Consider the following 14,079-nt stretch of genomic DNA (forward strand, 5'->3'; position numbering starts at 1 on the left):
CCACCCCAGGGGCCAGTGTGCCGTGACCATGGCCTGCAACGGCTCCCCTTAGTGGCTGGCTGGTTTGAAATGGTCTAGGTTCAAGTTGCTGGTGCCTCCCTCGTTGGCAGAGTAATCTGGGGACAGGATGGGTCAGGTTTACCTGCTGGGGCAGTCCGGGAAGGCTCTTTTTTTGGGGGGGGGGAACCTCCAGCGATGCCCTCCCACATTCTCTCTCTGAGCCTGCATCTGTTAGGTAGGAACATATGAGGCTCCCTCAAAGGGGTGTGAAGCCTGCAATCTGGTAGCTCTTAGGGCAGGCTGATCCCCTTCCCGCTTTGTTTTCACTCAAGAATTTATCACCCTCTAATAAAGAATATATTTACTTTTTTTTGTTTGTTTGTCTGTCTCCCTCTTGTAGAATCTCAGCTCCAAGAAAGCAGTGATTTTTGTCTGTTCTCTGCTGTGTTCCCAGGGCTTGCGATGTGGCTGGCCTGTGAGAGACAGGTGCTTTGATATTCATGGAGTGCATAAATGCAAACCCTATTCTTTGAGAGTCCAGGGGTCTCGAAGGCCCAAACAGAAACACATTCAGGGCCCAGGCAAGTAACAGAGATGTGTGAACCATTTGGGTATCAGACAGTCATAAGTGGAGCAGGGGAAGGGAGGCCTGCTTGAAGGCATCACATTCTATTAAAAAAAAAAAAAAAACAGCCACGAAACAACCAACAGGTGAAACCAAGCAAACAAGACTAAAGGTAGGACTCAGGCCTCATTCTGACTTCCGCACTGGATGGCCTCGTCAGTATTTTTTAATCTGTAGGCCATGACCCATGAGTGGATGGTGAAATCAATTTAGCAGGGCCGACTAGCATTAAAGACAAAACAAGAATAGAAAATGACACAGAGCTTTGCACGTTGCAAGGGTCGGTTACTATGTTTTCCAGGTTGCAGGGAACTTGAACTTTGGCCTGCACGTTCATGTGTGCCCACATGGTGGATCTCCCTACAAAGGTGTTTCTTACTGTGGTCTCAGTGGAAAGCATTTGACAACCCTGTGGGTTTTCCACGGGTCAAGCAAGACCATCGTAACGTTTGCAAATTTGACAGTATTGGCTTTGCCTTGCAGAATTGCTTCCACTCGGCTGTATTTGGTGCTTTCGATTTTTGTGAAACGACTACAGACATCAGTGTTGGGGTGTTAAAGAGACTGCCCTGTGGGCTGTCAAATCCAGAGGGTGTTTTCAGGCTGGGACTAGGGTGAGACATGTACCCTCGAGGTCACGCAAGTGCTGGCATGGCACTTTCCCAGTGGAATTCACTCCTCTCCCTTGATTCCTTAGTGCCATACCCTGCTGGTCCCCCTTTGGTTCCAGCCTGCCATCTGTGGTTTCTTTTCTGCCCAACCCTAAAATGAATGGAGGCCCACTTGTTCCTTCCCGTAGTGCAGTTTTACAGGAATGCCTGCCAGTGAATCGTGCCTCCTGGTAAGGCGTCCTGTGTTGACTTTGGGTTTGGCTATAGGCCTTTCTTGGCCAATGTGCTTGATAAGTCCTATACACTGGGACTCGCCCACTTAGGATGCTGCCTGAGACCACCACGCTGTGGAGAAGTCCAGATGCAAGACCACAGGGTAGGAGGGGCCCGAGTGTTCCGGCTGTTCCTGCCGACAGCTGGCCTCAACTACCTGACATGAGACCGAGACCCTCTTGGACCTTCCAGCTCACGGTCCAGATGAATGCAGCCTCCTGAGCGAGCCAGGTGAAACCAGAAGAGGAATTACCCAGCCAACCTGTAGAAAAATAGCAAATAGTCATTTTTGGCAACTAAGATTTGGAGTGGTTTATTATATAGCAATGGATAACTCAACCCTCATCTTCTCTCACTCTATGGGTGGACTTAGTGTCTGGCTTCTAATACGATGATGGTCCCCAGATTGACAGTTCCCCATCAGAATATGTTCCCAAGGCCCTGATTCACGTATCCAATATCCTAGCGATTGGTTACCTCCAGCTATGTTGACAGGCTCTGCCAACACAACCTGTTCGAACCATACCTCACTGTCTGACCCGCCTCTGACCTTCTCCCCTCCTAGAATCCCTGTCTTGGTGAAGGACACCAGGCCTATTTCCTCGAGTTACCAACCTGGTGTGGCATGCTGTATTTTCCAAGATGGCGACAATAAGATCTTCCATCCTCCGTGTTCTTCTTGCAACATCCTAATCAACCCATTAGGAGGTGAGTCCGTGTTCCCTACCCATGAATTTGAGCAGTCCTGTGATTTCCGAAGCTAGGTCCTAGTAGGTGATACTGTTTGCACCTGGTCCTCATGGGATGCTCTCAGCTGGAACCATTCTGCCATGCTGTGTGGAAGCACGGGCCACACAGATATGGGTAGGTGTTGGTATTGGTTGGTTAGGGCCATGTAACAAACTACCACAGACTGGGGTGGGGCTCACACAGCAAAAATGTACTCTCGCACAAACCTGAAGGCTCAAAGTCCGAGATCGGGATGTCGGCAGGGCTGTTCCTTCTGAGGCTTCTCTCCTTGTCTCGTCAGTGTCTATCTTCTCCCTGTGTCTTCATGTGGTCTTCCTCTATGTGTGTATCTGTATCCTAATCTCCTCTTCTAAGAGGGACACCCGCCATATTGATTGGGGCCCGCCCTAATGACCCACTTGAACTTAGTCACCCCTTTCAAGGGCTTGCCTCCTAATATGGTCACATTCTGACGTACTGGGGGTTAAGACTTCAACATACGAACTTTGGGGAAACAATTTGGCCCATAACAGTACTCCAGCCAACAGCCCCACTGAGGTTCCAGCTGACAGCCTGCATCACTACCAGATGCATGAGGAAGGCTTTGTGTGACACAATGCATGAGACCCCCTCCCCCCAAGCAAGAACCACCCTACTAAGCCCAGCCTCTAGAACTCTGAGAGATAATAATAAAATATGTATTATTGCTTTAAGCCACTACATTTTGAGATGGCAACTGGAACACCCTGAAATCAACTTGGGGGCGGGGAATGGAGGAAGTTGATTGGGGAATCATCCTAGATTGCTACCTCTCACTTCCTGTTCCCCCAACCCTATATCTTTTTTTTTTTTAAGGTGGGGAGGGGCAGAGGGAGAGGGAGAGAGAGAGAATCTTAAGCAGACTCCAGCATGGGCTCCCAACATGGGGTCCATCTCATGACCCTGAGATCATGACCTGAGCTGAAATCCAGAGTCAAATGCTTAACTGATGAACCACCCACGCACCCCCCCAAACCCTATAGCTTATCAATCACCTAGTCCTAATGATTTCATATACCATATATCTCTAATCCAGCCCCTTTCTCCACCTTGACCATCACCATCCCATGTCAGATCATAACTCCCCTCTCCTAGAGGTCCTAATGCCCGTTCTGTCCACCTTGTGTTCTCAGGGTAGCTGTTCCACTCTGTGACCCTACTCCCCTGTAACTCTTCTGCCTAATGCCCTTTAAGGGCCAGGAGGAAACCACAGTTCTCTTAAGAAAACCAAGCTCAGGGGCGCCTGGGTGGCTCAGTCGTTAAGCGTCTGCCTTCGGCTCAGGGCGTGATCCCGGCATTATGGGATCGAGCCCCACATTGGGCTCCTCCACTATGAGCCTGCTTCTTCCTCTCCCACTCCGCCTGCTTGTGTTCCCTCTCTCACTGGCTGTCTCTCTCTCTCTGTCAAATAAATAAATAAAATCTTAAAAAAAAAAAAGAAAAGAAAAGAAAACCAAGCTCAGATCCTCCACAGCTGGTCATATGTAAAAGGGGAGGCACTTCCTGGTTCCTAGATGCACGCTTTTCAATATGGTAGCCATTAACCACATATGGCTATTGGGAAGTTGAAATGTGGCTAGTGCCATGAGACACTGAAGTCTGAATTTCACTTCATTTTAATTTAAATTTAAAAACTGCTACTTGGTTCTGTTATTAGAAAACATTCAAGGGGCTCCTGCCTGGCTCAGTGGGAAGAGCGTGCGACTCTTGATCTTGGGGTCATGAGTTGGAGCCCCACGTTGGGTGTAGAGATGACTTAAATAAATAAACATTAAAGAAAATGTTCAAGTATGTTTGGAATAGCGTGATTAACTGTCCTCTTTTTTCTGGGACTGAGGAGGATTTCAGGACTTGGGGCTTTCAGTTTTAAAACCAGGACTGGGGTAAACCGGGACACGTTGATCACATGACTTTGAAACAACTTGGTTATGGAAATCTATGAAATCTAAAACCCAGATCAAGTATTGTAGGTGAAAGTTAAGCATCCAAATGGTGACATGAAATTACTGTAGAGGATACCCTGGCTTTCAAAGACTTGGCATCGAAAAAAGAATACAAAATATCTCAATAATTTTTTTATATTGATTACATGTCGAAATGATAATATTTTAGATATTTGGTTAAATAAAATATATTATTAGACTGATTTCATCTGTTTCTTTTTGCTTTTTGAAACTTCCAAAGGACATATGGCTTGCATTATATTTTCTTGGACGGCGCTTTTCTAGAACAGTAGTTCGTAAGCTGTGGTCGGTGTCAGAATCACCAGAGGTAGAAATCCCCAGGCCCAGGCCCTCTCCTGCTTTGACAAGCCTGGGCCTCTGCTCTTTATAGACCCCCAGACCTCCATTGCCCTGCTGTGGTGGGGTGGGGTGTGGGGATGTGGATGCCAGGAACCCCTTTTCCACTGAAGTCTAGAGTCTCTGGCCCCAAGAAAGCGATGCCCAAAGATAGGCAGGACTTCTCATTCTGCCTGGCTGGGGCCTAGCATGGCCTTTACCTCGAGTTGCTAAGCTTAAGAACCCACCTCCTCTCCAGAAGATGAGCACCTATGATGTGCACCCGTTTCAGAGAAGGTTCTGGTCCCTCTCCACAGGCTGAGAAATGCTCACTCGGGCTGCTTTTGATTCTATTGAACTGGAGTGGGATCGGGCATCCCCCCCCCAAACCCACAGTTTCCCTGTGATTGCCAACGTGCAGCCAGGGTTGAAAACCACCAGCCCGAAGCTTCCACACCCACTTCTCAAATTTCCATCTGAGCAAGAGCAGCCGCACCTGGGTACTTGTTAGAAATGAAGACTGTCAGGCCCCGTCCTGGATCTGCTCGGTCAGAAACCCCAGGGGTGGGGCCCTCAGGTCTCTGGGTAACAAGTCCCCCAGGAGATGCTGACATAATCTCGAGCTGGAGAGCTGCTGCCTTCAAAGAAGACCGAAGTCAGCACATGAGCAATATGGCAGGGTCTGGAGTCTTGTAGAAGTTCTGGGGGATGGGGGACGTCACTTCTGTTACTGGCTATGCCCTTAGGCCACCCATGAAGCCAAAGCTCCTGGGCTAGACCTAGCGGCCGTCTCTCCGTGGTGGCCCCCTAATGTATATTTTGACGATTTCCCATGTTATGAGTCCTGTCTTCACAAAGTAGAAGCTTCCAGACCCTCCCTCATGGCTGTGGTGCAGGCATATCAGACCAGCGTAAGATGGGCTCAGACTCGGGCTCAGAAGCCCAGCAGGTGTGGGCACAGCTGCAGGAACGCAGCGGGATTTGTCCTGGTGACTGCTGTGTAACAAACATCCCCCATCCCTAGTAGAGTAGAGCAAGAATTTGTTACAGACTCACAAACCTGCAGGTGGGGAATGCAGATGGGGCACGTGGGTGCGGTTAGGCTTTTCTCCAAGCTATCGAGCTGGACTTCACCTGGAGACTTGGATCCCGGGAGTGACTTGAGGGCCTGGGGGCTGGAATCATCTGGAGGCCTGACAGAGCCACCCAGGCGCCCCAGTGCAGCCATTTTTGGAAACCCCCACCACTTAGTAAGGTGAGGTCTCTATGAGACTGTGTGGCTTGTGGCAGTTCTGGCCCGTGGTCAGACGGGGGTCTGCAAGTTCAGCCTAGACCCGATTTCTCCAGCTCCCCCAAAGATTCTGTTCTTAATCTTTTTTTTTTTTTAAGATTTTATTTTTAAGTAATCTCTACACCCCATGTGGGGCTTGAACTCACAACCCCGAGATCAAGAGTCGCATGCTCTTCAGTCAGAACCAGTCAGGTGCCCTGTTCTTAATCTTTTTAAATTAAGTTTTTTATCTTGAGAGAATGGTAGATGCATATACAGTTATAAGAAATAATGTGGGGAGGGGCGCCTGGGGGGGGGCTTAGTCAGTTAAGCTCAATCAGTAAGCTCAGGGTTGTGGGATTGAACCCTGGTTTGGGCTCCAAGCTTGGCGGGGAGTCTGCTTGCAATTCTCTCTCTCTCCAAAATAAACAAATAAATCTTAAAAAAAAAAAAAAAGAAATAATACAGGGAGGTCCCTGTATCCTCCAACCAGGTTCCACCAATGGTCATACCTTGTAAAAACGACAATACAGTCTCACACCTAGGAAATGGACGCTGATTCAATCCACTCAGCTTTTCAGATTTCCACAATTTTACATGTAATCATGTGTGTGGTATGTGTGTGTTTAGTTCTGTGCAACTTACTCAATATTTCAAAAATGTACTCTTTTCCACTGAAGTGTTTTTTTTTCTTTTCTTTTTTTTTTTACAATAGTCTCCATGCCCAGTGTGGAGCCCAATGCAGGGCTTGAACTCACGACCCTGAGATCAAGATCTGGGCTGAGATCAAGAGTTGGATGCTCAGGGGCGCCTGGGTGGCGCAGTCGTTAAGCGTCTGCCTTCGGCTCAGGGTGTGATCCCGGAGTTCTGGGATCGAGCCCCACATCAGGCTCCTCCACTATGAGCCTGCTTCTTCCTCTCCCACTCCCCCTGCTTGTGTTCCCTCTCTCGCTGGCTATCTCTCTCTCTGCCAAATAAATAAATAAAATCTTAAAAAAAAACCAAAACAGTTTGATGCTCAACTGACTGGGCCCCCCAGGTGCCCCTCCACCCCAGTTTTATTGAGATATCATTGACGGACAGAGGTATATAGGTTTACGGTATACAGCATAATAATTTGACTTAGATATGTTGTGAAATGATTGCCCCAGAAGCTTAGTTAACATGCGCCATCTCCTATAGATACAAAAAAAGAAGAGGAAAAAGAATGTCTTTTCCCTTGTGATCAGAACTCTTAGGATTGGCTTTTAACTTCCCCGTGTCACACAGCAGGTCACTGCAGTCATCACGTTGTACATTCCGTCCCTAGCAGTGATTTGTCTTATGACGGCAAGTTCGTACCTTTGGATTCTCCTTCACCCAATTGAAGATCACACACTTCATTTTATTTTTTATTTTATTTTTTTTAAAGATTTTATTTATTTATTCGACAGAGATAGAGACAGCCAGCGAGAGAGGGAACACAAGCAGGGGGAGTGGGAGAGGAAGAAGCAGGCTCATAGCGGAGGAGCCTGATGTGGGGCTCGATCCCAGAACGCCGGGATCACGCCCTGAGCCGAAGGCAGACGCTTAACCGCTGTGCCACCCAGGCGCCCCCACATACTTCATTTTAGAACAGTTACGAAATCACAGGAAAATTGGGAAGGGGCTACATGGATTCCTGAGTATCCTACACCCAGAATCTTGTTACAGTTGATGAACCAATATTGATACATTACCATTAACTAAAGCCCAGGCTTATTCAGATTTCCCTAGGGTTTTTTTTTTTTTTAAGATTTTATTTTTAAGTAATCTCTACACCCATCATGGGGCTTGAACTCACAACCCTGAGACCAAGAGTTGCATGCTCCACTGACTGAGCCAGCCAGATGCCCCCAGATTTCCCTAGGTTTTACCCAACATCCTTTTTCTCTCCCAAGATCCCATCCCTGATACAACACGACATTTCATCGTCGTAACATGTCTCCTTAGGTTCCTCTTGGCTGTGGCAGGTTACTCAAGATTTAAAAATAAATTCCTTCTCTATGAGACCAGAGTGGGCTCTGTTATTTGCAACTCAGCGGTGCACGAGGCATTCAAGGCTCACTGCGGTCTGGTCTCTTCTCATTCCTATGGCCCCACAACCACCACGCACAGCCTCATACTCTATCTTCTGTCGAGAACACCTCCTTCCCTCCTACATAGGCTCTCACCGCCTCTGGCCCCTTGCACAGGCTGACAGACACATCTTTATTTGACCTCTGGTATCACCTCCTCTGGGAAGCCCTCCATGACCCTTCCAGGCCCTGCCCCTCCTCTGTGCATCCGTGGTTCTACCAGGCAAGGCCACGGACTTCCTTAGAACGTGGTCTTTGATGTCAGACTTGCCTGAGCTCCGGTCTGGGACTAGCTGGTCGGTCTCTGGGCACACTCCGTTCTCCCTGTGTAAAACAGGATCATAAGAGATCCCGTCTCGTGGGTTGCAGTGAGGACCCAAGACAATGCTGGAAAGCACACAGCGCAGTGCAGACACAGACTGTGACCCTGCCTGCAGCCCCCCCCCGCCACGCCCCTCCCTGGGCAGCCGTAGCATGAGTTCCAGTCGTCCCATGCCCACAGGGGCTGGCCACGTTGCTAATTTGTTAGTTCTGCGAGGGCAGAGGCCACTTCGTTTTTACCTGTCTCTTTTCAGAGTTGGCCTCGCACTAGCTGGTTGCTCAGGCGGCCTAAATGGGTCGCTCACTCCATCTGCCGTGGCTCCCACCTCATGGGCCCACGGGAGACTCTTCTTCCTTCAGAACGACCTGCTAGGAAGCTTAGGTCTGTTTTCCGACTTCTCCAGGACAATAAGAACGGCGTGTCTGAAGGGATCTCTTTTCCGTGGCAATGTGGCAGTGCCACATTTGACGTGAGGCCCTGCTCTCTGCGGCAGGTGGGCTTGGGTTTTGATCCCGGCTCTGTCGCTCACAAGCTGTTTGGACCTCGGTCAAGTGGCTGACCTCTCTGTGCGTCATTTCCTCATTGCCAGTTTGGGACCGGCTACATAAGTTGTGGGGCCCAACGCAAAATGAAAATGCAGGGCCCTCGTTAGGAAATGATGAAGGATTTCAAAATGGCCAGAGTAGAGCTTGACCACGAGCGAGTGACTGCATGGGTCACGAGCCCTGGGGCTGGCTCTTCTGACACGGGACACCAGGACAGTGGCCCCAGGGCTCTGCATGGGTCACCCAGCTTTGCCTTCTCCCTGTCCCTACCCTGCTCCTTCCCCTTCCTTTCACACATGCCCAGGCCCCGAGAGGGGAAAGAAGGTAGCCTTTCCATTGCTTTTCCATTGCCCACCAGCCCATTCACCATATTTCTTTATCACTGGCTCGGGGTCAGGGATGTGGGTTTTGTCTGCCTGGCTCGAGGCTGTAGCCCCAGTGCCTACAACACTAGGTCTGGCCCCACTAAGTGTTCATTGAATGAACAAAGGCAAGAATGAATGAAGGCGGGGAGAAGCACTGCTGGTGGGGATGGGGGATGGGAGTGGGGCAGGACTCAGTTTCTCCACCTGTAAAATGGAAGGGAGGGGCCTGGAAGATCTTGACCTCTCCTCTCAAGTCTAGGATCCCATGCCGCCATTGCTCAAAACAGACTGGAGCTCCCTTTGGGGATTTGTCCTCAGAGAGGTCAGAGGCCTCTGACTTTTCCACACCCGTGGCTTGGATTTGCGAAACAGACAGCAGAATGTTCTGTAAGTCTGCTGGTGTGGTAGAGAAAATCTGGGCTGGGAGGCAAATGTGTCATCTGGACTTGAGGCCCCCTTTGCCAGCGGGGCCCCTTCAGGGCCTCAGTTTCTATGACTGTAAGATGGGGACAATAGTGCCACCCCAAAGAGCTGGAAAGGGTGCTGGCAGGAGCCTTTATGTGGCCCCCAGTAAGTGCAAACTCATGTGGCCACCCTGGGTTAGTCACATGAGGAGTGACCAGCTGACAAGACCTTCTTCATGTGTGTCTGTTCCTCTGACCCAGAAGGCTGCTGTCAAGGGCAGGTCCTGAGCCGAGGGAGCGGAGGGGCCCTGCTGGGGACTCACTGATGAGTGAGACACACGTTCTAGTTCGGAGGTGGGGGGAGGTTATTGTCAAGAAACAAGTAAAGACGCGCACACACTCTGAAGACAATAAACCAGTGTGATGTGCCGGAGGTCAGACGCTCGGAGGTCAGGCCCCGCAGCCCGCCCACAAAGATCTGGAAGAAGAGCCCGCGGGAAGAATGCAGGGTGAACACAAGGGCCTAGGGGTGGGTGCTGGGCTACCTTCTGAGACAGTGAGTTCCCCACAGTGGGAAAGAGGCCAGGAGTCGTATGGGAGTCTCTGGTGGGAAGGTAGATTTGGGAAGTTGGGGGTTGGAGCCAAGTGTGGGGGCTCCTTAAAGTCTGGGTTTGGACTTTCCCTGGAGCCCAGAGACCCCCAACCTACTCAGGGTCCCAGGAAGAGGTGAGTCCTGGGTGTGGTGGCTACAGGCTGCTTAAGTGGGGTGGGGGTGGAAAAAAGAGAGGGAGGGTCAAGAGAACTTTATGTGGGCAAGAGGCATCTTTTTCTGGGGCTCAGGTTCTTTCTAGATCCTTCTCTAGTCCCTAGGTCAGCTGACCTTGAATCTCCTCCCCTGTGTTTGACAAACAACAGTGAGGGCCATGGGGAGTCACTGAGGGTTCTTGAGCAGAGGAGGAGCCTGATCAAATGGATGTCCCCTTGGCCTATTCTGAGGGGGGCCAGGCTTCAGCCACCTCCCTTTCTCACACTTTCCACAGGGCTGCAGGAAGAAGAAATTGCTCTGATTCTCTGCTAGAGATGCCCTTCCCACACACTCCCTCGCATCCCCCACAACAAAGGATTACTGGTCCCCAAAGTGCAGTAGACTGGCTTCATGTGAACAGTCACAGCTTAATCCTCATCAGCTGTTATCCTGATCTCAGGGACAGGGTCTTCTTTCCCCGGTGCTCCCAGGGCCAGGAGCCCGAGGATGCCAGCCTCTCAGCTGCAAATCTATACTTAGACACCAGGCATGACTCAGCTCCACTGTGGTAGAGTATGGGGTATGGAAAACCAACCAACCAATCAGGCAACCAACCAACCAACCGATCAACCAACCAACCAAATCAACCAACCAACCAACCAACTAATCATTGAACCAACCAACCAACCGATCAACCAACCAACCAACCAACCAACCAACCAACCAACCAACCAAATCAACCAACCAACGAACCAACCAACCAATGAACCAGTCAACCAACCAAAGAACAAACCAACCAATGAACCAGTCAACCAACCAATGAACCAACCAACCAACCAAATCAACCAACCAACCAACCAACCAACCAACCAACCAACCAAATCAACCTACCAACCAACCAACTAATCATTGAACCAACCAACCAACCGATCAACCAACCAACCAACCAACCAACCGACCAACCAACCAACCAAACCAACCAACCAACCAACCAACTAATCATTGAACCAACCAACCAACCAACCAACCAACCAACCAACCAACCAACCAACCAAATCAACCTACCAACCAACCAACATTACATCTTAGGGAGCCAGGCTGAGCTGGATTTTGGCCCCTACTCCCTTCTATGCTGTGCTAGTTACATCTTTTTTCTCTGCTTTGGTTTCCTGTAAAAAGGGGCATAACGGCGTCTCTCTCACAGAGTGTGGGTGTGTGCATGTGTGTGGGGGAGATTAAATGAAAGAATGCCTTTAGGAAGGCACCCAGTGCTGTTCCTGGTACACAGGAGATGCTCAGTAAATATTTGTCGAATGCATGAATGCACAGAGGAGTAGTCCTTTGGCAGCCTGAGCCCCTTCTGTGGCCCTTACTCTACTCCTCCCCAGCTAATGGCTCCCCTTGGGGAAGGAGGACAGGAAAGAAATGGGTGTATCCGGGGCTTCTCCTTGGTGCCTGTATGTGCGTTGTTACATCGGATCCTCCAGAGAGGTAGGATTCATACACCCATTTTGCAGATGGAAAGGCAGAGGCTAGGGGAGTTTAGGAGAAGAGGAAGCTTTGGATACAGCTTTCCTTGGGTCTCCCAAGGGCCGACGCCAGGACTGAGCTCCTAGAGGTACTTAAGAAACACCCTCTGATGGAATCAACCAGTGAGCCTTAATCATCATGGTGACATCGGGAATGCCATTATTTCTTGAGCTGTCACTGGGCAGGGCTAGGGTAGGACAGGGGGTCACCAAGTCTTTCCTTCTCTCTCTCCCTCCTACCCCCTGTCATGCATCATTTCCTCCCATGGCCTCCTCCTGCCTCCCTCCTCTTCCTTTCCTCCATACTCCTCGTCCTATGCCCCTTCAGCATTTTGTCCTTTTTTGTCATAATCTGGGACTAAGGACAGCCTGTGTAGCCTCTAAGAACCCAAAGGTCGACCCTGTGGAAGATAGAGGAGGAGGGCCTCCACGTCCCTTCCACTCACACTCCTGTGCCTCAGTTTCCTTCTCTGTAAATAGGGCTTGTTGTAAAGACTCAGGGTGGTGCGGGTGGGTGCTGAGGCCAGGCCTGACTGATGGGAAATGCCCAGCAGGTGTCACTTGTTGCAATTATGATTATTATTTTACCTGTTCCCGAGGCCGGCCTTACTCCAGTTCTTCATTATCCCAGGAACCGATTCCAGAAAGGGTTAGGGCCCGCGATTCTGAAGGTGTGATTTTGAGTAAATTGTGCCTCAATTTCACGATCACTAAATTGCAAGTCTCTGGGTAGCTGCCTGGCCCAGGATGGCTGCTGGGAAAATCATAACCGAATCCCGGGGAACTCACACACAGCCAAGTTTGGACTGTAAAGTCGGGGAGGGCAGGGTTAGGATGGCGGGTGGCTTTCCTTGCAGTGATGTGCATTCAGGGCTTGTGGGATGACTGGCAACTGGTGGATGGGAGGGTGGATCCTGGGGGTTCCCGAGTGACCCCAGATCCAAAGCAGCCCCAGAGAGCCTTGTCAGCAGGTCGTAGGGGAGGGAGCTGGGTCCAGGGCATCCTTTCAGACATTGCAAGGAAGATTTTTTCTCTTGGGAGGGAATCTGCTCTCTTGAAAACCCTTGGCGAAGACGCAGAAAATCTGCAGCAGACTCTGCTGGGTGGCTGGTGACACAGGAGCCACATTGCAGTGAAAAGAGCAATTTATCAGGGGGTGCTCCTTCCAGGGATCGAGAGCCTTTCGGAACTTGATTGCGGTTAATGCCCCAGCCTTTCCGAAGTGTTTTATGGCTCTCTCAAATGAGATAATGAAGCCCTTTAATTTACTGTCCGACTCCCAAATGGAGTGAGCAGGTCAGACATCCTCCCTGCCCCAGGCCCCAGAGATGGAAGGCTCAGGAGGCCCAGTGCACCCGGAGGAACTTCTCCGCTGGAACTGCCCAGCCCCCAGTGGGAGGCGGCATGCAGCCCCGGGCAGCCCCAGCCTTGCGGCTCCCTTCGTGTGTAACCCCAAGCAGATCACTTATTCTGCTGAAGGCTCTGTTCCATCATCTGCAGAACGGGGATGGTAACAGCACTATGGCAGGGATGGGGTCAGGATTAGGGACAGCTCCTGGTGCAGGGGAGACGATCAATAATTCGAAGTCATCATTGGGTAGTGAAATGGAGCCCCAAGACCTAAAGTTCTCGGAGGAAACTGTACTTGCTGCTGGTCCTTGGGAATGTTCGCCAGCTGATGGCACCTGCAGCAGGGGTGAGCTGTCCCCACGGAGCCTTGCCCCAAACCCAGGTTCATAAGTAAGTAAAATGTTCTGTTGTTTGAAACCACTGAGTTTGGGGCATCTGGTGGCTCAGTCGGTTAAGCATCTGCCTTTGGCTCAGGTCATGATGTCAGGGTCTTGGGATCGAGCCCCGAGTCGGGGTCCCCACTCTGTGGGGAGTCTGCTTCTCCCTCTCTCTCTCCCTCTGTGCTTTATCTCTCTCAAGTAAATAAATAAAATCTTAAAAAAAAAAAACAAAACCCAAAACCCACTGAGTTTGGCGTGGTGTGTTTCACTCAAAAGACAATAGATAACAGAGTTCTTCCCGTATTTTCGCGCATTCTCTCCTCCCCTGGGACTCAGACCTGGATCCCTGGGGCTGAGCCCAGGGTCAACCTGAGGGACTGATTTGGCACGGTTCACTTGGGCCTGACGCTTCTCTTCCTGTAGGAGTATCCTCCTGGGAAGCTCTTGGGTCTCTCTCCCTGACAGCCCCCTGGGGGCAACTTCACTAGTCCGTCTGGAATCAACTAGAAATCCTTCA

The 14,079-nt window shown here is 50.4% G+C and overlaps 1 long non-coding RNA gene across 1 annotated transcript; it reads left to right on the forward strand.

Annotated features, from left to right (window-relative positions):
- The first annotated feature begins 20 nt into the window (after window positions 1–20).
- LOC103670169 lies at window positions 21–6,598 on the forward strand. The gene is made up of 4 exons (XR_005835982.1): window positions 21–486; window positions 1,560–1,740; window positions 2,075–2,217; window positions 6,542–6,598. It is a non-coding gene; the product is annotated as an uncharacterized LOC103670169 (long non-coding RNA).
- The last annotated feature ends 7,481 nt before the right edge of the window (window positions 6,599–14,079 follow it).

The sequence above is a fragment of the Ursus maritimus genome, unplaced genomic scaffold (assembly GCF_017311325.1).
Source record: "Ursus maritimus isolate PB19 unplaced genomic scaffold, ASM1731132v1 scaffold_2, whole genome shotgun sequence".
NCBI lineage: Eukaryota > Metazoa > Chordata > Mammalia > Carnivora > Ursidae > Ursus > Ursus maritimus.